Genomic DNA, 14,266 nt, shown 5'->3' with positions numbered 1-14,266 from the left:
GGAACTGCCCTAAGCCTCATTGTCTCGTGTCACTGCACTGGTGCGTGCCAAGAGGTGAAGTAAGCCACACAAGAGGGCATCTGGAAAGAGAGAAGACAAGAGAAACTCAGTTTGGCAGATGCTGGAGCACCGCAGGCTTCCAGCAGTTTATTTTGAATGTATTTGTTTGCTAAATAACCATGCTTTACTGCAGTGGAGTATCTTCGGCTTCAGAAATATTTTGCTATTATTATTAAAGACCAAAGTGGACAGCAGTTATAGGAACATGGTGGTGCTCCTGACTAGGATTCACTGTTCATTAACCTTTCAGACACTGTGTGATTTTAGAAGGGCTGTTTTTTCCTAATTTTTTCTAATTCTTGTAGTTCTCAAACATGCCTGTTTTAATAGCAAGAAGTTAAACTGCAGAAAGGTCATGTTATCTGGTTTGCACATAGGCTGCCTCTATCACACTTGTGTGTAATCAAAGAAAATATAATTACAGCTCTGCAAATTTGAGGCCAAATCCTGTAGTTTAGTCTCATCCTCTGCTCACATAAATGTGTGAGTCCTTGGGTTTTGCTTGGCTAACAAGTACCATCCTGTATTAACAGAGAGGAAATCTATTCTAGGATTTAGAGCAGCTGGCTTATTAAATCCAGTAGACCAACTGAAACCTTGGTATCAGGCAGCAATGATTCTTTAGAAATGACTGGAGCTGTACCAGTCTTACATTTCAGGACTGAGATCAGAACCAGACCCGGTCTGCTGAAAAATAATGCAGCTCTGTCATTTGCTAGTAATGAGGAATCACTTACCCAAATCATAAATCTATGTCCAGGCTGAAGTTGCACGCTATAAATATGTTACATGGACTCCATGGGGTGCTCTTCTAAATAAGCTCCGCAGTGTTTACTAATAAGTCTCTTTTTTCTTCTTCGTGCAGCTTGTCCTCTAAGGGTGATAGATGTTTCTGCACTAGCATTTTGATCCGATCCTATTAAAACCATTAAGTTTTATCATTATGTTCCAGGAAGACTTTTGATCTTTTCTGTCTTCCAAAACTATTACAAATATTCATAAATTCAGGGTCATGCTGTCTGTAACCACATACCTTTAAATCCAAATATTTGAGGTGGGATTTATGGGAGGGAGTGGTTTACAGCAGGGTTTCCTAAAACAGGTTATGAAGTGCTGGGAGGGAGAGGTAAAAAAGCAAATTATTAATTCTACTTCTAACATTAGTACCATTTTTTATGAGTGAGGGGAGGGGATGAATAGTTCACCAAGGAGAGAGGCACAGGACAGAGTCATTTGCAAAGTTCTGGTTTACAGAATTTTGAAAAGTAAATGCCCTTATTCCTAGACTGTAGATTAAAGTGTATTGTTCATCAGCAGCTGGCTCCTAGTTATCCCTGACTTCACAATGTTTATAGCATTCTCCACTCTGGTAATGCTGCCTCAGAAACCCCTCTGCCCTATGTGAAAATGCTGTGCACTTCTTGCTTGCCAAGGGACTTAAGTTAATATGAGAGCACTCAATGTTCTAATGTTAAATGCCAAAGGACCAATACCTGAAAGGTCTAAGACTAAAAGCATCAGACTACGCTATTTCCTATTTACTGTAGATGGTATATTTAGTAACTAATCATCCAACCTAATAATATGAAATAGTATTTGACAAAAAGGTCAAGTGTTTAATATTAGGGCTAGGAGAGTCATAAAAGTCTATGAGGGGAATGCTCTCTGGAACAGCCAGCCAGCTGCTGCTCCCAGCTCTGTCACTGTATCTCTTAGTTCCTCCTTTCATTCTATAAAAATGTCACAGTCTCTTAAGCTCAAATGATTCCATACGTTTCCTGCTTCTGGAGGATGTAACTCTACAGTAGGCTCAGTTCCCGATTGCCAGGCCAAACAGCTCTGTCTCCGGAAGCTTCCTCTCTAAGTCTTCTAGAGCTCTTCCAAAAGTGTCATAGTTTATGGTGTAAACAGAAGTTCCCTGGATATTGTGGAGGACTCTGTATTTTGTGGAAATCCCATTAGAATGCAACGAAAGAGACTTTTTAAATTAAATAATTGCTTCATAAAACCTAGCAGACTTTATGTTCCAAGTTTGTTGGCCAAATGGACCTCAGCCAGAGGAGTGAGAGGGAGTGAACCGACCTGAGAGCTGGTGTAAATGGGCCCAACTTTCACATTCTTTTTGAACTTGACCAACACATGCAGGGACTAGAAGGAGCCACTGTTGCTGCTGATCTGTAGAGCAACCTGGGCATCAGACGTGTTTTAGAACATCATTTTCACTATAAAACATGAGAACAAAACAGAGACAGCAACTGAGACTAAATGCTGTACTCAGATCCAGACTGGAGGACATGTACAAGATTTTATGGTTAATACTTTGTGTCCTTCCTTAGCTCCCATCTCTCTTGATACTGTTCCCTCTCTGTTATTCATGACTCCCTTCATGACTGTTGGAAGTTTGGATTTTTTATCATCTTCTATTTGCCTGCAGGGACCTCAGTTATTTTATTTCTCCCCATGGGATCCCACTTCAATTGCAATTTGAATTAACAGGATTTCTTGCTGCATCTCCTGGCTGAGGAAAGTGCAAGTGCTGTCATGGCCCAGTAGAACAAACAGGTGAAGCAGTTCCAACCTGTAACTCATTTCTGTGGCATTTTTTGTAAACCCACGTGGCTTAATAGCAAGTGGGGGTGTTGGGTTTTTTGGGTTTTGTTTTTGGGGTTGTTTTTGGTTTTGGGTTTTTTTTATAAGCAACTATATACTATGGGGAAGTAATTGGAAATAAAAATGGGACACACCTTTTAATTCTCATGAAAGCATTTTCATGGGAAGCATTCTTACAACAACAGAGTGAGAACAAGTTAAATATTTTGTTTCAAAGGGATTATCCCTACCCAGCAGGGAACAGCTGGCATAAAACGCTGATCCACCTCCCATTGCAAACAAGAGCCAAACTCCTGTTGATTTCATTGGTACAGAATCAAGCTCTTATTAAGTCTGTGGCCAGCTTTGCACAACTTCTGTCCCTTCTGTCTGCTTCTCTCACATGTAGGCCTGACCCTCTCTGGCTGTGGGGAACCCAAGCTGAGTTGTGGCTGTAGAGAAACTGAAAGCATTTTAAGACGTAGATGAGCAAATTAGTGTAACAGCTTTTTCCAAATATGTTCAGTTGGGGAGTACACCACAAGTAGCCCCACTGACTTCAGTCTAGCCCATCTGTCTAGATAGCCAAATGACAAGCAGCAAATTGTATCCAGGATCTTGACTCACTAAAATGGGCCAGTTCCTTTTTTTTTTTTTTTTTTTTTTTTCCTTCTCCCTGGGTTAACATGGCTCCTCTCTAGTTTGTGTTTCATTCCTGTGTTCAGCCACTTAAAAAGGAGCATTTCAAGTTTTGTGTGCAGTTGTATCGCAGTATATTTAATAAAAGAGCACCAGTTACTGAAATGTTTTGAAAGACATCACTCTGAGATCTAAGAGTAGCCACAGACTTCTTGTTTCCTCTCCAGAGCATTCACATCGAGGCATAGATGTATGTAGAATTGTTTAGGGAACATACATTAATTCAAAAATAACTAGACAATTTTTAGGATCCTAATCTCTGATACTGATAGGCTTCATGTTACCCACATCCAGTCCTTTTATGGTTATATTGTTTGAATGTGTTTCTGCTAAGTGTCAGAACAGGCTGAAAATATTAGTGCCTGGGAATTGGGGCAAAAAGTAATAACAAGTGATTGGGTTGTTAAGAACTTCATAGTATGTGACAGTGAAAAAACTGGGCCTGTACTATCATATGTCATCTAAAAGTTAGCACTATGAACAACATGTTTTCATATCCTTTCTAATACTTTGAGATAGACCAAAATTTATCACAGCTACCTTCTTTCTACTCAGTTAATAATGAATGATCAGTGAAACATTTCGGAATAAGAAAGCTAGATGATTCTTGTAACCTCTGCTGTGAAAGGTTTTCAAAGTTTAAAACATACAAAGAGAAAGTAAGGGTTGCTCTATCTTTTAAAAGACAAAAAAATATGTAGGAGAGATGAGAAGTTTTAATTGAATAACATAGCTTGTGATATCATCATACAGGTTTGATTTTTTGATAATCAGATTGAGTTTCATTCATGTTCAACATTTGCATGAGTTCTCAAACAATGAAACTGTCTTTGTGGGCCTTTCTTTGACTTCATGACCACCATGATTTTCAGGGATGAAAGTCATGCTTTGATGAAAATGGTGTGATTGTGCGGGTGCTGTATAAACTGCAGTTTTTAATTGCTGGGAAAGGTGCTGTGTAAGAAGCTGTGTTTCTTCTTCATTACTAGAACTGATCCAAGACATAGAGAGTCCAAAGTCTTGCTCAACTGTTCATGGATAACAAGGTATCCAAAAATTTGCCACAGCAAAATTACAGACAAATTCCTGTTACGTGCACACCTCTGATAAGTCTGCACTAAGAATAAAGAGCCAAATTCTTTTCTGGAATAAAGGTTTTTCTGTTGAACTTCCACTACTGTTTCCTGCAGAGACCTTATTTACTAGTACAGAGTTCATGTAAAGAGGCAGGTCTTTACCTCTCCAAATTCTATTATTAGTGTTTGGAGACTTCTTTTATCTTTGTGCCAGTGCACAGAAAGAAGTATAATATGATGCATGCATGACTTCATCATAAATCTTCAACTTCTGGAGCCTGTGGGTGGGGAATTAAGTGTCCCACTTAGGTAGTCTGTAATTCCTCTTGCATCATATTCATAAGTGTGTAAAGATCCTGTTTCTGAAAGACTGGACATGCTGGCTCGCTGCTCTGGACTATATATTTATATATTAGTCCCTGTGCATTTGTACTGTTACAGCTACTTCTTTTGAACTTCGTGGCCGGCTAAAAATTTCAGGTATTCCAGGTTGCACTAATTATGAGGAAAAAGTGTTGTGAGAGTCACAAACTGCTTTTATGTAACTCTATGTATCTACAAAGAAAGGGTGAAGATCTGTTTTTCTGACCACTGTACAAGACAAACAGCTATAGAAATAAACTAAGTTCATCCAATTGCTCGTGGGTCCTCTTTCAGCCAGAGCCCACTCCTTATGCTCACCCTTGGCCTCTCATAGGGATGTATGTCATGCCACCTGTCTTCATTTCTGCAGTGTCTCTGTGGCTTTTCTTCCTACTCAGTCTGGTGGTCTCTCAGTGCAATATTCAGGAACTGTGCTTCTCTCATAGTTCATGTCTCTGATCAGACTGCTTTTTTTCTTTGCTGTGTGCAGTGACACATGCTTGCACTTTGCTTGGGGACTGAGTATCTTCACCGACGAGTTGAGTTGCTTCTTCCCAGCTAACTCAACTGAAGGGCAGTGACTACAACCAGCTCTGACAACGTTTCATCCATACACATCTATGTCTGGTTTATATCAAAATTATTCCCCTAATTCCAGCCATCATAAAAAAGCAAGCCCGAAAGGAAGAGGAATAAACATAGAGTAGTTTAAAATTGTATACTAGGAATAATTAAATTCTTAGTAAGAGACTTCTGTCATTTCTCTATTTTCACTCACCATGAGGAGGACAGCATGTTCTCATCTTTGTAGAGTCACATAAATTACTTGATTAAAGTGCATGTTGCAGAGCTTAATCTGGGCATTTGGAACCTCCTTGCTGTTTTCTCAAGGTATTTGTATGATAGATGAGGGAAAAAAGAAGTCTTATGCTTAGTTCCTCTTGTTATGTTGTAGATAAATTTTCCAGACATTTGCAAATAGAGAAAAGAACAAGAGTTCTTCAGCTATTTAAAGTCATTGAAAGAAGAAAGGCAGTTTAGATTACCGGCAGCCTACAATGTGCATGGCACAAAAATGTCAGTTTTAATGGCAAAGTTCAGGATAAAACTGTGTCAGCTAATTTAATCATTTACCATGAAATACCAGTTATCTTAATCTTACATGCAGTCCTTAAGTCTGCTGCATATTTTGTGTAATTGAATCCTGTCCCTAAAAGGGACAAAGCTGGGAATTTGCTTTTTAGTGAAAAGTTAAGGTCTGAATATTCGTGTTTATAAATTGTATTTGTGGCACTGTCAGATATTTTAATAGTGAGCAGCTAATATTTCTGATGAGTCTATTTTTTCTCTGTTTCCGATTTGTCTTCCATGCTACAGAAATCATATTAGTATTCAGTTTCTATGGATCTTAACCAAATTCTCTGGAAAAACTGCAGATATTGTTCCCAGAACTTAAGGCAAATAAATTAGTATCTAACCCAGATGACACAGTTTATTCATGTGGTTTGCTTTCCGTCTAGATACCTGATGTATTACTTCATCAGCAAATTCAACACGGCCAAGATGTCTTCATTTTCCTTCAGAGCAAGAGCTGTAAGAGCAGTGTGGTGGAAGTATTGGTCTTCCGTGGCCGGCCAGCCAGCGAGAACCCATCAACAGCTGTGATGAGCAAAGCAGACATGGGAGACAGGAGGCAGCTGAAGCCAAAGAGGACCCACGCCTGGAGCCGTGTCTGTGTGATTGGAGCAGAGAGAGGCCAGGACCCAAGGAAATCCCAGCAGCAAGGGAAAAAAACAGATTGACTCTCAGTGACTCATTTAGCTCCTGGATTGGACAGATCTCTCCCCTGCTGGCAATTTGGCTGAGCATCAATGGACAGATACCAGGATGAATAGCTTAAAATAATTAGGGGTTGGGAATTTGCAAAACTGCTAGCCATCCAATTCTTTACTGTGCAATGTGAGGCAGAAAAAAGAAATTACATTTAGGTTATTAAATATTAAGTCAGTGGATTTACTTCCATTTGGTGCAGAACAGGAAATTGGCTAAAATTCAACATTTATATCATTGTGTTGATGGTCTGTTTATCACTGAGCAAGTAAGTGCCTTTTGGCAGGTCAAGCTCTTTGACACATGGGGCAAATGTGTGCTTAATTTCTCCCAAACAGAAGAATTAATATAATAATAATTAACACAGATGAGAACAGAATTAAAATCAAGTACAGTCAGGAGTTCAGTTTAATGCCAGGTGTCTCACATTCTAGATGTTCTGGGGCCAGATTTTTCCTGTTGAAGGCAACAAGGATTTTGCCTTTGGCACTTATGGGAGCTGAAGTGGGCCTTGGATATAGAGAGACAGGATTCCCTGTACTTTCTATTAAATGCACAAAACCAGAAGCAACAGGCTCATTTAGTATCAGTAAAGGTCAGTTAAAATTATAGAGACATCCTTTGGAGCAAATCCTCTGCCTTGTATTTGCATATTTATGAATTAGAGATTACGACAGGCTATTTCATTTATTAGGGCAGCACTGCTATAGTTAATAGTCTGTCAGTATTTCCATTATAAACCCCGTTTTTCAGTGTTTAATATCTCAGCCATTTAAAATCACATCAGGAAGCAAGTTGGTCTTATGTTGCTGGCCAGGTGCAATTTATTGTTATGGATTATTTTCAATAATGCAATACTGCTCATCATATATGCAGATGAGCCACAGCATTTCTGTTGGAGGGACATAGCAAGGTGTGTAGATTCATTGTGGCTTTGTTTTTCTTTAGGAAAGAAGGGTAAAGAGGGATTTGACCAATCATGTCAACTGCAGTCTTATGTTTGAAGAACAGTTTTTCAAGCAACTGCTCTCAGAGGAAACACTGGTTCTCAGCAGGAAGTCAGAGGTGAGGATGGTTACCCTGTCCCTCTGAAATTTCTTGTCTACCAGTCATGGGTGAAACACCCCAGGAAAGAAAGCAGTGAACATAAAAGAAGAGGCTTTAGAAGTAACAGGAGCCCCAATTACAAATTCAGAAAGCTGGCCTCTTTTTAAGTATCTGCCAGCAGCAGAGAAGTGCAGTACTGTCCTGACTTTATTGCTGATATTTGGGGTAGAGGGGTTGCTAAGGCTTTAGGGGCAGTTATGAAGGTACTTGCACATGTCCCTAAATGGAACAATGTCATTTATTTTAGCAGTCTCACATCATTCTCCTTCCAAACAGCCCCACTTTGCTTTCATAGCAGTGTTAGTTCACTAAAAGGTAACTGCCTGGTGAGGGCAAATGTTCAGACTGAAATACAGTTTTTAACTTGCTAGAGTGAAAAAGCTACGCTTCAGAGTAGCTGAAAGAAGCTGGTCTTGCACTATAACCTCTTGCCCTATGAAAAGAGAAACAGTCCAAATAGAAACTCCCAGGGAGTGGTTTGTTTCCAAGGTATTGAAAAACTATTTGCTGCCTCAGTAACTGACAAGTTAGAAATCAAATTCATGGAGAGAAAAAAATGAAGCTATGTGCAAAATATTTTTTTCTCTTTTGCCTCACAAACACTGTTGGAGGTGGGAACATAGTCCATATTTTCCATCTTTCTCATAATAAAGCTCTTATGTGCACAACTGAAGGTTCCAGGGAAACTAGCAATGGCAGGCCAGAAACACTCTGAAACATCATATTTGATCCACTTGGTGCATTGCAGCTAATCAAACTGTGCCCTAGGCAAGACCCAGGGCTTGGCCTCTGTGCCACCTTCTGTAAATTTTGACTGAATTAAGAGTAACAGCAAGTTCAGAAGTTACATTATGCAAAAAAAAAAATTTAAGCACATGTAAGACAAGATTGCAACAAAAAGTCTCTGATCTTAAATCCCCCAAATCCAAATGGTGAGCCAGACTTTTCATCCAGTCTCTCATGAACATCATGAGAACCAAGAAACCAGATCAAGACACTCCACTCAGGCTTATGGAAAATCTGTTCCAAATCCAGGTGGCAAGGGCTAATTGGTAGCACTTTCTTAAAACAGTAGTATTTGGGATATTTTGTAGGTAATTGCTAACTAAAAGTGCATTTTCAAGACTCCTTCTAGAGTTGCCTTTGTGAAGAACAGTCTTCCTTCCCTAGGCACATCACAGTGCCTTTTCAGCATTGGTGATGATAAGTGATCATAACTCAGAAGGAGGCAGACTACAGAAATTCTAACTGTTTTGAATACAAAATTACTTCAACAGTTTTATAAAAAAGAAATAAGCCAAAGTAAGGGGGGGCAGGGAGTTTCTGCCAAATGTGTAGAAGATGTCATACATTCTAAAATTAAGTATGAAGTATTTAAAATGAAATTTGCTGGAGACTCTGTCCAGGCTCAGTAAGCTCTCTGCACAGCATTGTTTACTAGATATATTTGCTATTCTTTGTCTTTAATTTGCAGTGACATAAAATCTTGCACAACTGACTTGAGTGCATCTTTGAATGCTAAAAATACTAATTATTATGTAATTAGTCAACAGGATGTATGTAATTGTGCAATACCAGCATTCCTGGGTGTGGTTAAGTACATAGGTAGAATGCCAACACTCATCTAGATGTAGTATTATAAAATTACACAACATACACCCTGGGTGGATACTCTAATTAAATTTTACGTTTAAACAATAGCTACATTAGCAAAATAGGACTTATTATTTTAAAAAATATCTTCCCACAGGCATGGATCATAGTAGATGATGGTAATAATATTGCCCAAATAGAGTATCTTCCATCTCCCAAGGGACTCAGCCCTCTTCATAAACATACAAATAGGAGACAAAACCAGGCATAAAGAGCCCTTCATTCACTTATGGCATAAAAGCACCCTAAAAGAGACATGTGACAACTGCTGAGTCATGCACTGGAATAATTGAAGGCAGAAAATCACAAGGGAGGACTTTCTATCTCACTAAGAATCTCATGAGATTAACCAGAAATGTGACTAGAACTGTTGTATTTTTATGACTTAACAGACATCAGGACAATCCTTAAACCATGGTGGAAACAGAGCCACACAGTGAGTCAGATTCTTCTTTGAATTTACCCAGGAAGATCTAGGTTACAGCGATCAAATGTCTTGAGCATTTGAGTTAATTCTGATCTCTGCTACAATTTACTGCCAGTGTGGTGTAAAAGTCTTCTGCAGTCCCAGCCAAAACTTCCCTGCCTGGTCATCCCTCATTCTTCCTGTGGTACATCTGCAGTGACTGACAGGTATGCATGTCACTGGGGCCAGCACTGCAGAGATGGTGATTTGTGCAGTACTGACAGAAAACATGGCACACCAGTATTTACTCTCTTTTGACAGGGTTTCAAGGCAACAAATCCAGAAGAATGGAAAGGTGAAAATTCCAACACCAAAAAAAAAACCAAACCAAAAAGCCCTAAGCTGTGACTCATCATTAATGTAAAATGTCAGAGCCTAAAGGTGTCTTTTTTTCACGTGCCTGGGTGCAAAAGGGTGAGGTGCTTTCTGAAGATGATTTTATCTTTTACTTTTGAATCTGAAGATCTTGGATGTGGTTTGGCAAGTTCATAAAAATATTGTGATGAAGTTGAGTTGCCATCTGGAAATGATACATACAGAGATATAAGAAAGCTTGAGGAGAAAACTGCAAATGCTGGAAGAATAATCAGCAGTGCACATGAATGAGGTTAAAAATTGCAGACAATTAGCTACAAGATGACTCCTACTAAATAAATTATCAAAGACTTGACTACTGCTTCCAGGTTTCTATTGTGAGTCAAAAAGATGTTAATTTGGCCAAAGTTTTAGAAATGTGCTCTTCTTGTTTGAATTAACAAATCAGCCAACAAGGCCAATCTATACTGTCTTGCCGAGGCTATAAAGCTTCTAGGGAAGCTATTATATTTAATGCTCAGGATCAAGGGTCCCATGATATGCAAAATAAGCTTCTTTGTGTTAAATGAGAGCTGCACAGGAAAGAAAACCTGAGCTTGTCATGATGTGGAATTTCACATCTCGTTTCAGCATTCAATGAAGTGCTGTCCAGTTTAATAGAGAAGCACAATTTTTTTTTTTTTTTTCTGTATGCCTCCACAGATCAGGCCTCGCTCTGTTCTCATTTAGGGTTTAATCCAAGACTCAAAGTAAAAAGAAATTATCTCAATTACTTCCAACAGGGATCCAGTCAGTCTTGTGCCGTGGTTTTACTTAAATGTAAATTCAGTGCTAAGTTCCTCCCAAGAAAAAGAGGGGTAAGTGATAGGAGCCTGCACACTTAACTTTCCACCCTCCTGTTATTTGCTGCTGATAGAACCTGTCCTTTGGCTTGGCAAAAACTTCTTAATTTGTCAGGTCTCTTTGCAGTGTTGACTGGTATTAAAAAAATGCTCACCTTGACCTTCCTTATTGCTACATCGAGGCACTACAGTTGTACTCTTCTCTACTGCATGAGATTTACTTGTGTCCCTGGTGTGTTGTGATAAGCCTCTGAATGTCACTGCTGTGAAGGTTTTGTTCTTCCCAAAGACTCTCCTGAGGTTCAGTGAAGGCAAGTAAGGTTTGCTTGGGTTTAAAGGTAAATTGTGTATGTTACCATAATAAAGGGAAACATGCAAAGTGTTGGTTGAATTTAATAGGAATTTGAAATGTTTGACTTGTCACAAGACCAGTTGGTAATATGTGAACTTCTGACATTGCTCATAGCAGGAGGATCTCACCCCATGGTGAGTGCCAGGTCAAGGTCTAGTTATCACATATGTGCAATTTAAACCATCTTCAGAATTAGTCTTAAGTCTTACTATCACTTAGTAGTATAAAATAAGAAACATGATCTGAAAAACACTAGAGAGAAATACTGAAGTTTTGCACATCAAAAAGGCTAATTAGAAACTCTCTTCTTTTATAACAAATAAGCCAAGCATATTGACTTTAATTATAGGAAATACTCAAGGTTTGGAATAATCTATTGAAGAGCACAGATGTATACCAAATCCTATGTAAATGAGTGTGTGCAACTATTATTCAGGTTACCCATTTATTTATAAAAATAAGCTGTGTGTTCATGCTTTTTAAGGGGTAGAACATCATAAAAGGTTTCTCTCTCTTCCTTGCTCTTACTCAACATAGTGAGATAGTTATTTCTGTAGTTATATCTGTTCATCTCAGCCTAACATGCATTCCAGCGGATTCTTCCTGTACCTGAAGTAGTAGTAGTTCCGTTTGCTTTATTATGAGTAATTCTGCAGTTGTTCTGTCAGCTTTACTGGAATTGGATCTATGTAACTAGCAACAGAATTTGTTCTCCTCTGGTGGTAAAATTCCTTTGGTTTCAAAAAAGTTAATGGAATTCATAAGTACTTTTGTATTTTTCAATCTGTGTCGCAGAGCTGACTATAGCATTGGTTTCTTAAAAAAATACTACGACTATGATTTGCTACATTGCCCATTAGTTTTGCCAGGAGAGACTCTTAACAACCCTGGGAAGAAAATTTCACCTCTCCCTTCTTTTACCCTGTCTGGCTGCAAAGAAATCTTCTTAACTTTTGATAGCTTTACTTCATGGAGGAAAGGTTCTTCTCTGTCAGGGCCATGACAAGTGGGCTCAGCAAGCTGAATCACTCCACCCCAGATGCTCCTTCCATCTTACTCGCTGCCTCTACACAGATGCTGTGCTTTCCAGGTCAAATTTCATTTATGAATCTCCCATATACTTGTCTTCACATACTCCTTAAATTAGATGAGATTTCTACCTACACTGTGGCCGTCGTAGATGATCACCAAGCTGCGACTGGTCAGCTTCCTGAAGCCTGCTCCACGATCTCCAAACCGTCTTGCAAATACCAGGGCTTAATACTTTAGTTCTTAGAAACACCCATCTGCAAGAGCATATGTTGATAGTGAATTGTTGCTCTCTCTCATCACTAGTAGAGAATACTGATGTTGCCATTGCTGGTTCAACTCCTTCAATTCTCCCAATTTTCCTAATAATTGTCTTAACATTTCACAGGTGTGTCCAGAGCTACTGTGTCAGCACAAGTTCCAAAAAGCTTGTGGTAAAGTGTCTGCTTTCACCGCTCAGACTCAAGCTGATGAAAGGATTTGAGGAAAAGTGCTGTGGGCAATGAAGAATGATGAAGATCATTTAGATGAGCTGCAGGTATCATTTCCGATCGCTAAAAAGTAGGAAAAAATAATTGTACTCTACCATTAAAATAACAATCTCTATATAGCATCAAGAATTGTCAACAACTGGCCTCCAGTCTAGTTTGAAGATTTTGGTAATCTCACCACATGCTGCCCAAGTCTGAATAAGATTGCCTAGGCCACAGGTTAGAGGGAGGGTACATAACACTGGCCAGACATCAGTATTTGGCCTGATCTTACACTTCTGCTTCTGAACATCCACTACTGGTAATTATCAGACATGAAATATTGGAATAGTTAGATTTTTTCAGCTTTGTATTCTTGGTCTCAGGTTTTTATGTTTACCTCATTTTTAGTGAGTCTGAAAAGGAGACAGCTTCTGTCCTAATTGCACTGTCATAAGGAAAACCAGCAATTTTTACTGACCCTGGTCACCCAAGGGCATCCTTTTACAAAGAGTCACCTCTGACAGGTGGATCCATGTTGACTGACATGATAGATGCAGCACTTGTAAAAGAAATCAGCTTGGAGTTGCATATCTTTTAGTGGCAACTAAATGCAGAAAAGAGTTGCAAGAGTGGGAGCATCAGGAGACTGTCAGTTGGTTGTGAAGTCAGAGTGAAAGTTTTATATATAGTTTCATCTGTTTGAGGGGCAGATGGTTCTGTTAGTAGCTATTCCTTACATACAGTTCAGACTTCTAAAGACCTTCTTATGCCCTACTTTGGATAAAAGTACATAAAAAACCTGAACCCACCAGCTTTCGCCTTCAGTGTGTAGTCAGTAGATTAGAAGGAAAAGAAGCTATTACACCTGGGAAATTAAATTCGACTCAAAGATAGTTTAGGATAATGAAGGTGAAAGATCAAAATATAGTGTGATACCTGTACAAAGTGTATTGACCTCCTGTCTAACTTTTTTGTTCATGCTTGAAATCTAAAATTTGGTTTCAAATAAAAATCACTTCCTACCAGTTCATATAAGACAAGAACATTATTGAATTCTGACTGAGGTAGTGTTGCTCAGGGATGGGGCGCCCAGTCCTGGCCCTGTGGCATGGGGTCAGGAGCATTTTGCAGGATGTGACTGTTTCCAGAACACAGGCAATTCTGACTTGAGGGAAGGGTGAAGGAGATGGGCACCTACAGGCAGAAAAAAAGCCAAGTCACAAATGAAAAGTTTGTATTCCTTCCTAGCACTACTGGTCTTCTGATGAAATTTTCAAAATTTGGGATGAGTGGCAAATTTTTCAGCGAATCCAAGGGAAGCAGAATAGGAATGGTCAGCTTAGCAAGAGAAACCAGGCCACCAGGTAAGATGGGCAGCCATGTGGGAGAAGAGATGGAGGGCAAGGGAAGCG

The 14,266-nt window shown here is 39.2% G+C and overlaps 1 long non-coding RNA gene across 20 annotated transcripts in view; it reads left to right on the top strand.

Annotated features, from left to right (window-relative positions):
- LOC120756252 (uncharacterized) overlaps positions 1–14,266 on the top strand; it is a 505,318-nt gene that overhangs the window by 459,104 nt on the left and 31,948 nt on the right. For 19 of the 20 annotated variants that reach the window (XR_005702114.2, XR_005702112.2, XR_005702110.2 and 16 more), the window contains 2 exons: positions 6,308–7,682; positions 12,770–12,919. This is a non-coding gene — a long non-coding RNA (uncharacterized LOC120756252). The remainder of the gene's footprint in view (positions 1–6,307; positions 7,683–12,769; positions 12,920–14,266) is intronic. The other variant, XR_009208110.1, reaches the window with a different exon arrangement.

Source organism: Hirundo rustica, chromosome 9 (genome assembly GCF_015227805.2).
Source record: "Hirundo rustica isolate bHirRus1 chromosome 9, bHirRus1.pri.v3, whole genome shotgun sequence".
Taxonomy (NCBI): domain Eukaryota; kingdom Metazoa; phylum Chordata; class Aves; order Passeriformes; family Hirundinidae; genus Hirundo; species Hirundo rustica.
Note: the sequence above shows the minus strand (reverse complement) of the source record. Positions and strands in the feature narration are given on the sequence as shown.